This window comes from Quercus robur, chromosome 6 (genome assembly GCF_932294415.1).
Source record: "Quercus robur chromosome 6, dhQueRobu3.1, whole genome shotgun sequence".
Taxonomy (NCBI): Eukaryota; Viridiplantae; Streptophyta; class Magnoliopsida; order Fagales; family Fagaceae; genus Quercus; species Quercus robur.
Genome location: NC_065539.1, coordinates 25,520,717 through 25,531,921, shown reverse-complemented (window position 1 = coordinate 25,531,921; position 11,205 = coordinate 25,520,717).

The following is an 11,205-nucleotide window of genomic DNA, read 5'->3' as shown; positions in this document are numbered from 1 at the left end:
AAAAAAAAAATCCTCATTTGTAAAACCTAAGGCCTCAAATTTTATTGAGCTAGTTCTAAATATAAAACAAAGTCATATATAAGAACCAAAGACCTTTTTGAGTATGCATCTTATAACTGGCTTACATAGGGGTGTCCAAGCGGCCTGCCCAACCCGGCCAACCTGCACACGTCTGACCTACCGCCACCTGATCCAACAACTCTGGTGGTCGGACACGAGTTCCAACCTCTCTAACTTGACCCCGGCGGGTTGGTTTCGGATTTCCTCTTTTAAAACACGTGAAACTTGACCTACCTTTCAAGTGATTTATTAAGCATTCCAAACCAAATTCGGCGAAATCTCATCGAGATCTGGTCCAGATTCTTCAAGATCCAGCGATATCTTGCGTTGTTCGATGAAATCTAGGCCAGATCTTGACAAATTCTGCCAGATTTCGACCAGATCTCGACGGATTTGGCCAAATATCGGCCCCAATGATAAAACCCGAGACTGACCCAATAAAACCTGAAATTGACGAGACCCAAACTAGAAGATCCGACCAAATCATCCGGACCAGTTTTGGGTTATATTATCCATGGTTTAAAAACCGAACCGAACTGGCAAGTCCAACCGGTTGAACCAAGAACCAGCCACTAGTTTGGTCTCCCAAAAACTAGTCAAAACTGGATTGAACCATGAATCAGAGGAAAATTTGGTTTTGCCCTTAGTTCGATTTTTAAAATCGTGATATTTTCATCCACTCAAATTTTTTGGGTCAAGTCCGAGTTGGACATAAACCTAACTCGACTTGACCCATAGACAGTCCGCTTACACCACTTAGAGATAAAATCCTGAAATACTCATTTTCCATTTTTGTGGTTGATTTGGTCAACTAGCTAGCCAGATTGTCGGTTGACCCCCATTTACTTCCCCAAGCTTATAAATAAGACACTCCACCTTCATTCTAAAGGATCAAGAAATCTCTATACCTAAACTGTAGATTAAACTATAGGCCTAATCCCAAAGTGGTAGGGAATGACTTTAAAGAGCTTGGCTTATATTTCTTGTTAAGGGGTGTCCACAGGTCGGTTTGGATCAGATGGGGAAAATCAAAACTAGCAGCTGACTCGAAAGAAGCATCGGATTAGCCAGGTCGAGTCTCATCGGGTGTCGGGTGAGTATCGGTCTAAGTCGAGTTGCAGATAAGGGCCGAAATGTTGTTGGATCTTGTTGAAATCTAGCTAGATCTAGTCGAGATCTCGCTTGATCTAGCTAAGATTCTACCAGATTTGGCTGAGATCTCTATATATCGATGGAGATAATTTTTAGCCAAAATTCACAATTTGTGACAAGGAGAGAACCAATCTTTGGGCGGGTCGGATTTGTCAGATTCTTAGACGGCTAAATCATAACTTGAAACGAAGGGATTGGGTCTTGACACCAACGATCCACAATCTATCTAATCACCACTTGAATTAGGAAATTATCGGGAAAAAAAGCATCGGGTGCAGGTGGGTGGTGGGCAACCCTAGTTCTTGTCTCTTTGAAGTTGCTAACCCTATTTGGCCCTTTCTAGATTCCATTCCCACCACATCAATAACTTTTTGTAATTCATAGGTCTGCCTTATTAATTGTCTTTCTTAAGCAAAGAAATGAACTGTTTTTTAAATTTCTTGGATCACAAAAAAACTTTCCAATGAAATTTTGGAATAAGAATGTTGTCCGAGGAAGACAGTGTATTGTCGTGTTTTCCATTTCATTATTCTTCCTACTCAAAAAAAAAAATAATAATAAATAAATAAATTCATCACTTGCTTCCGTGTTACTCCGTGTGGAACTCCAAACTAATTGATAAACCAACAAAAATTAGGAGAGGATTCACTAGAACAAATACGGGCTGCTCGCATGTGAGTCCCTTTCCTATTTTTCATTTGTTTTTATTTTTTATTATAACATTTTCATTTTTTTTATTAAGTTAGAAAAGAAACTCTAAACCCTTTAAAAAAGTGTTTGAAAAATGCTAACACGACTGAAAGGCTTAAGCAGAATAATTCATAACAGAAGAAATTTTTTGGACAACAAAATCTTAACACATTTGCATTAAACTATTATTTTTGATTGTGATGGATTCAATTTAGTGTTTTATTATTTTATTTTGACCTATAAAAAATTAACACAGCTGTTGTGATAATATTGTGACAATTATGTCTCTTGTAGAACTCAACATCATTAGCATCATTGGAAGATTAATACTATGGGTCCGTTTGGATACAGCTTATTGTTGCTGAAACTGAAAATTGTTGCTGAAAACACTGTAGCAAAATAATTTTTAAATGTGTAAATAGTACCGTGGGACCCATTTTTAATATTTTTTATATGTGAACAGTAACAGCACAGTACGTGAACAGTACATTTACTGTTCATAATAGTGAAATTTGTCTCCCAAAGTCAACAAAAGCGGGCCAAAAAAAAAAAAAAAAAAAAAAAAAAAAAGAGAAAACGCGAACTGGAAAAACGCAGACGCAGCGAACGCGGAGCCCAAACGCTCACTATAATTCACGCACCTGGCTTAAACCGATCAATTGGTTTAACTGTTTAATTAAGGTTGTACATCAAGTAGGACAAAAAAAGTTCCACGTGCACTGCCCCTAAAAATAATTAACTGTTTAATTAAGGTTGTACATCAAGTAAGACAGAGCAAATTCCACGTGCACTCCCCCTAAAAAAAAATAGTATGAATTATCCCAAGAAAACTGTGCTGAATCTACGTACAGCTTAATTTCCAAGAAATTGTCTTACCCGATTTTCAACTTGGCCATGTTCAGTCCCTCACTTCAAAAGCAAGCCAACCTTTCTCTTTTTCAGTAAAGTAAGTTTGATTACAACCCTATTTTGATATTGACCATGTTCATCCCCCACTTTCTAAAGCCAGCTAATTAATCTTGGATAATAATTGTATAAATACACCAGATCTTAGCTTTTTCCCACATAAAATTTTTTTTTCCCCTCAGCTGGTTGTGAGCTAGTTAGCTCTCTTGGTGTACTTTCAAAATTAATTTTCCAATCTATTATTTTTATCAACCATAGTTGAGGTTCAGTTAAGCAATAAGATCATGGCTAGTAGAAGTAGAATCCCTTCATCAAAGAGCTTCACAAGAAAGTGTTCCTCCTTGGTCAAGGAACAACGAGCCAGAATTTACGTTCTCCGACGCTGTGCCACCATGCTATTGTGCTGGTATATTCATGGAGATGACTAGCTTCGCATTTGTTACTTTTTTTTTTCTTTTTCTTTTTCTTTTTTCCCTTCTTTTCTTCCCCCAAAATAAAAAAATAAAAATAAAACCCTTCCTACGGACACAACTTTTTCTGCGACAATTTTCACAGTTTTCAAATGTGGGTGGTGGATACTAACCACCACTTATAAATCCACCACTTTTTATTCATCACTCGTGATTGATCACTCACTATTGGTGAAATTTGTCTCGGAAAAAAAAAGTTATGTACGTAGATAGCATATTATTTTTTCGTTTCAGCTTTGTCCATGCCAGTCCGGTTTGGTTTGGTTTTATGGGCAGTGGGTGTGGCCTTAATTACTCTCGATCATGTGCTATTCACTTTTTGACCCAATTGGTGACATTCCAATGGGTTTACATTACAGGGCACAGGAGATCTGGGTCTCGCTGCATTCTTGCTTTTTAATCAAACCATTCAATTAATTAGTTACGAGGATATATATTTGGCGAACCTGACACGGTGGGCTTAATTTTTGTGTCTTCAAAGTTTAAAGTCGTGGTGGAATGTGTCACAAAGTATGTAAAGGTTGATTATATATAAACTTGCTCTTCACTCTTTTTTATTCCTCGCCACTTCCGGGACTAAAATAAAACCGAATCATGTGCTCGGTTATATGTGGTGTACTTGAATGTTAAATTTTTGTTTTTTTGGAGAAAAAAATGTCGTTTGTATGTAAAGTTTCAAGTCGTGATTCATAATAAATAAAATGGTATTGGAACTGGCCTCCTTTCTTCGTCAATTTAATTATTTTGTTATTTTCCAAATATTAGTTGGTTATATTACTAGTAATTAGTAATTACTATCCAGTTATATTTGTAGATAAACTTGTGTTTTGTTGTACGTGACATTTTTTTTTTTTACTAAACCTGACGTATATTACTGTAAAGCGTTTTAACTATTTATTGCGTTTTAACTATTTATTTCGATCATTGGACATGATCAGGTTAGGTGGGAGTTTGGTAAACTCACAAAATAGTTAGTCAACCTATTTCATTTAGTAATTTGGCTTTTAAATTGACCTACATGTTAAAAAGGTCAATTAATTTATCATGTACCGACTCTTTTAAAGGGAGGGTAAATTGGTATTTTAATGTTAAATTTCATTTGAATTTACTCCGAACAAACAAAAAAAATGGTTAAGTGTTACAGAGTTATAACTTAATTTGGGGGTTCAATTGTGTATTTCATTCTTCTTTATTATTGGATCTTTAGATTAGTTTGTCTCCCTACAAATATATAAGCTATGTTAGTGAGTAGGAGAGGAAGGGTTTTGGTTGATTTACAAATTTTACACTTGTTTGTGGCTATCCAAGTGGTGCTTTTCCCTTTCATGTTAGGAGCTATGCTGTTTCTTGGTCCAAAATCAGAGGGTTTTTTAAGCCAGTCAAATTTTCATTAGGTGAGGATGAGGACTGGATAGAGGGTTTTGTTAGATGATATTCCTCTCAGGTTAATGAATTTAGTTTAAGCTAATATATATCCAATACTCATAATGCCAGCAATCAAGGAGAACACCACACGTCAGTTCAAAGTTAACATGAAATGGGATTAATGTGGCCACATTGAAATGGTTCTTACTAATTCATATTCTTAGAGTTTCTCAAAAAAAAAAGAAAAAAAATCATAAACAGTACCAAAAATATAACCAACCATTGGGATCCGTTTATTTTACTAAAACTGAAAACTTTTTACTAAAAGTACCGTAGATAAAAGTAAAAGTTAGCTGAAATAGTATAGTGAAACCCATAAATAGTACCAAAAAGTGTAGTGAGACCATAAGTAGTAACAAAAATAAGTTAAATAGTAAAATAAACTGACTTTTTTAATTTGGAGCCAAACGCACACTTAGAGCACTAGCATTTGGGGATCGGAACCAGTTGCTATTTTACCATCTAAAAACCTATTTTATCTATTATATCAACTCACTTTACAATACACCCTACATCTCAATTTTTATTTTTATATACAACCGATTAAAATAATATAAATTATCTACTAAAATAATAAAAAGCATTCTTCTCTCTCTTTCCTTTCACTCTATTTTTCTCTTCACCCACAACCACAAATATAGCCAACCACCACACCCCAACCACAAATATAACCAACCACCACACACCCACCATCAAAACTAGCCACTTTCACCACAACCCACAACCAACCTCCACCACCACTGCCACCGCCACCACAATCACAATCACAGTCAGCCAACAACACCACCAGCATCAACAGCCACAACTGCCAAATCCATACCCACAAACCCAAATAAATAAATAAAAAAACAAAAACAAATTAGATCCATTTTCTGCCACAACCACCAAACCCAAGACCCGTGGCGGCCCACGATAAGCAAAATCATGACCACCCACAAGCACAAACGGCCCTACGAGCACCTACGTAAACCCACTTCTGTAAACTCAACAACCTCCGTAAACCCACCTCTATAAACCCACTTCCGTAAAACCACCTCCGTAAACCTAACCATCTCCACCATCACCACAGCAACCCCACTGCCACCACCATGAACCTGTAAATGCACTAATACTCACAACAAAAAAATCACAGTAAAAGCAAAACCCAAACCCAATCTGAAAGAGAGAGAATCAAAGTGAGAGAAAGAGAGAGAAGCAGAGTGAGGCTAATCTCCAGTCATCAACACCAATCTCGCCGCCACCACCACACCGTCGATGCCGATCGTCGACACCGATTTAAGAGAGAGGTTAAACTGAGAGAGACACTGCAATAGAGAGAGGGGAGAAAGAAAGGAAGATGAGAAATGAGATTGAGAGGTGAGGAGTACGTGTGATTGAAAGAGAGAGAAACATCAGATATTTTTAATTAAAATAATATTTTTTGTGTTTACTTCTCCAGCTACAGTTGGTTCTATATATAAGAACCAACTATTCACAGGTTTCCTAATATGCAGTCTGAAGAAAGATTTTTTCAAACACAATTTTCTGTTTCTGCTGATAAAATTTATGAATGGAATATTGATGGTTTGTCTAAACAGGAAATCATTAAAATGGGTCATATGTCTATGGTTGGAATTGCTTATATGAATAATCATAATCTTGACCATCCTGAAATTGTTGACCTTCTTGTTATTGGTTTTTCGGGTACTCTTCGTAGATGGTGAGATTCATATCTCACAGAAGATTCCAAAGAATCTATTAAATATGCTGTTAAAAAGAATGATGAAGGTTTGCCTATTTTTGATGAAAATATTGTTAAAGGTATTCATGATGGTGTTAATACCTTAATCTATACTATTCTCAAACATTTTGTTGGTACTCCATCCAATATTTTGTCTTGAATTTTTGATTATCTGAACAATTTGAGATGTCCTACTATGTCTAATTACAAATGGTACCAAGATGTTTTCATTTCCAGAGTAATGCTTTGGAAAGATTGCTACAAGCCTTATTGGAAAGAAAAGTTTATTAATGGTCTGCCTCCTATCTTTGCTTATAAGGTAAAACAATAATTAATTGGTAAAAATGATTCCATTGATTATGATCATTTAAACTTATGGTGATATTTTAAGCACTATTAAAAAACTTGGTATTAATATGTGCAATGATGAAAAACTGTTAAAATACCAATTTAAAAATAAAAGAAAAGCTAAATATGAATGGGTAATTTCTGTGAACAATATGGTTTGCCCCCTATTGCTCCTTCCAGGCAAAAAGGGAAAAAAACATGATAAAATCCACAAAAATTATAGCCATAAAAAATACAGAACCAACTTTGTTAAACCCAATGATTTTTATGCTAAAAAGAAAAATGTTTCTTAAAAATATGATAAACAAAGATTAGGTAAAGATAAATGCTTTAACTATGGTAAATCTGGATACTACAATAAAGATTGTACACAAAAGCCTGGTAAGTTAAAAAATAAGTTTAACATGTTAAAAATTGATGATAAAGATCAAGAAGAATTATTTTGAATCCTTAAATCAAACAATTCATCTGATTCCTTGGAAGAGGATTTTTCTTCCTCATCTGATTCTTGTTATCAATCTGCTAATGATTCTTCTGATTCTCCTAATATTAAAATTGGTTATAGAGATTCCTGTTGTAATGTTATTAAATCTGTTAATGTTCTCACCAAAAGTGAAGAAAATGAAAGTTTGTTGATTAAATTGATAAGTCAAATTGAAAACCCTAAACTGCAAAAAGAATATTTGGATAAGCTTAAGAAAAATTTGATAAAAGATGAAACTGGTAAAAACCTAAAATCAACTATAAGTTTTGAAGAAACTCTACAAAGATTTAATTAAAAGAAATCCAAAGATTTAACTGTTAATGATCTTCAACATGAAATTATTGTTATTAAACAAGAAATAATTGAATTTAAAAATGAAAAAACATTAGAAGTGATAACAATGATCATAGATTACTGTTAAAAATTGATAAAAATCTTGATAAACACCAATTCGATAATGAACAAGATGAGCACAAAGATGGAGATGAATCCAGTCAACAGGCTCTTCTTTCTGATACAGGTATTGCTGATAATTCTCAACTTAATCTTGTTAATAAAGTGCTTCCTCCAAAATGGTTTACAATAGTTAAAATTGTTGTTTCCCATGATTGTCATTTCACTATTATTGTCATGATTGATTCTGGTGCAGATATGAACTGTATCCAGGAAGGATTAATCTCTTCAAAATATTTTGAAAAATCAACTGAAAGATTGGCTTTTGCTAATGGTACTCAAATGAAAATTAAATATGAATTGAATAATGCTCATGTTTGCCATGGTAATGTCTGCTTCAAGATTCCTTTTGTTCTTGTTAAAAACATGACTGCTAAGGTAATTCTTGGTTTGCCATTTATAAATGCTTTGTATCCTTTTCTTGTTGAACATGATGGAATTACTACTGATCCTTTTGGACAGAAAGTAAAATTCAAATTTGCTTCAAAGTTTGAAATTGATATTGCTGATGCTTTAAATCTGATTCATGCTAAAACTAAACATCTTAACTCTCTTAAACAGGAAGTTGGATACAAGAAAATTACTAAACAACTTTCTGATAAATTGATAGTCCCTAATGCTTTTTGGCCTAAGGAAAAACATATTATTAGTTTGCCTTATGTTAAAGATTTTCTTACTAATGTGTTTATTCAAGAACCAGGGATGAGTTCTTACCAATATTTCACAGATGTTTTTAAAGGTAATGTTCATAATGCCAAAATATTAACCACTACTGATTATCCTAAACTTCTCAATGTTTTTTTGTAGAAATCGGGGCATGTCACGTGGATAAGAACCACTAATAAGTGGAATACTAATACTTATACCACTAGTAAGTGGATTAATATGACTTCTTCGACAGAGAGGAAGAACAAGGGAAAAGCACATGCATAAGGTTATTCTCAAGACAAAAGGCTCCCAGCGGGACAACTATTTGTAATGCATGAAGGTGCATCTTCTAGGGTAAAACTTAGTGGATCAACATCCCTTCAGGAATTTGTCCCAGTAGAGGTGACATATTCCAGTGGTGAAATGATTATTGCCTTGCAGGAAATTTTATCTAAGAATTTGCAATTCCATAATGGAACCTATTCAGAACTACCAGATTCTATTAAATTTATTCTTGATAATCTACAAGCTGCTTTTACAATAAAACACCGCACCCTTTTCCAAAAAAACCCTCCAAGCACTTGAAATCCACCTTGTTAACCTTACTGCACAAAATGAGGCTTATACAAGCCACTATGCTAACCTTGTTTCAGAAAATGAGGCTTTTAGAAGCTATCTTGTTAACCACCCAAATATTACAAATGATCCCTACACTAGTCAACTCTTTGGCAAAGAGGAAATCCATTCAATGGATAAAAAGACTATTATGGGCACTGATTATGCAAGATTGAGTCTTAAGACCCAATCTCTGTTAAGAAGTGCAATTGCCAACTTGCCAACTTGCCAACTTGCCAACTGAAATACATTTTAGTATTTTGGAAAGTAAGGCTATGTTTAGGTCTTTTGACCTATGGTACAAATATTTCAAGAAACTTGTTACAACCACTATTCCTGATCCTGATGATTTAGATGAATCTAACAACATCTTTATCATGCTGGACTGGGAAGAACACTTTAGGAGCAATCTCAAAGTGTATGAAAAGAAGCATCCGTTTCCAGGCCTCTTGGTCAATTACGAAGATGGAACAGATGATGATGACAGAGACCCTGATTGGCTATCCCAGATGTTTGAATATGACTTTATCAGGCTTATCTAATTAACAAGCCATGACCAGATTAGCCAATTCCCGCATATTATCCAAAGGGCTGTTTCACAAATCAATAGTCCTTTTGTTTCCATCAGATGTTGGAGCACCTTGCCAAAATGGGAAAGAGATAATTGGATGAATGTTCAACCTTCCAAGCATCTCGTACTCATCAATGGGTTCACCCATCAAGGTCAATGGTACAAAGGAAATTCCCATATATCATTTAGGGGCTCTTATGCTCTTGCAGAATGTTGGAGAAATTATTTCAATAATAGCATTCTTTATGTTATCCAAGACCTATGGAAAGACTACCATTTCATAGGAAACACAGATAGAATCCATGTTTTTGGCATTAAACACTACATCTTTGTTGTCCGTCATTTAGAAAGAACTAGTCATGATGATCCAAGAAAGTTCCTTATAGCAGGAAAAAATCCTATTTATGAGCCACTTCTATATTGCGGATTCTGTAACCAGTATGCTACTTATCATGAACATGAATGTAATGATGATTCCCCATGATATCCTTACGACGGTTACTCATCTGATGCCCCTGATACTGATTAAGCCATCATAGTTGAATCAGCCAATGCGCCTATTTCCTCATATGCCAAGCTTGTTTAACCTACTGATAAGTCTACTTGATGATATTCAAAGATGCTGACAATCATGTTTCAGGAGATGAACGGTCCTCTGAAGCATTTGTTACAAAAAAACCCTTACTACCCCTACATTTAGGAGTGATTTAGTCGTGATGAAAAAGATACTCCTGATTTAGCAGAAGATTGATTGATTGGTTCACCCTATTTGTCTGGCCTACACAACGGCCAAAATGCTACAATGTTTACCCCTGGTGAAGTTCCCACTATTGTTTTACTACTGGCCCATGCAAATGATGATGTTTTTGAAAAATAAGATTCTTCATCATTTTGGTCACCTCATACTTTCTTTTGGCACATTTGGCTCTTTTGGATTGAAGAACCAAACAAAGCCGTTACTCCTAATAATTTGAGTCAAAAAGTGAAAAATCAATATTCACTTTTTACTGTTCATTGAATACTATTCGTTAATTACTGTTCACTTTTTACTGTTCACTGGTACTGTTCACTATGCTTTTTTATGCCTATTTAAGGGGGGATGTCCCTTATGTTAAACTAAGAACTTTTTCTTTCAGAAACTTTCGTTAGAGCCTTTCTTTGAGAGAGAGTTCCTTGTTTCCACCTTAGGATTTCCTACTAGAACTAGTTCCAAATCTTGTAACTAGAACTAGTTCCAAGCCTTGTAACTATTGAACTATTTCAATCCTGTAACTACTACTGTTGTAAGTACTGTGTTCTATTTTCAATAATAACTACTTTCAGCTTTGTGTTCAATATATTTGCTGCTACCGCCTTCTTGGACGATTTTATACTTTAAATTGTTTTGATATACTGTTTGGCTGGTTCTACCACCTTATTACTGTTTTAAGTTACCTTGATTATATCTTGCACTACCGCCTTCTTGGCTGGTTCTACTTTGCTTACTTTATTTTCAACATAATATTATTGTGCTTCCACCTTTAGCGTTGTGTTCCACCTCCCTTTGTAGTATCAGAACCATTCTTTTCTAGCCAGTGATAGTGTTGTTGTGTTCTTTGTTGTCTGTCCATGTTTACAGTTGGTTCTATATATAAAAACCAACTATTCACATGTTGTAAAAAAT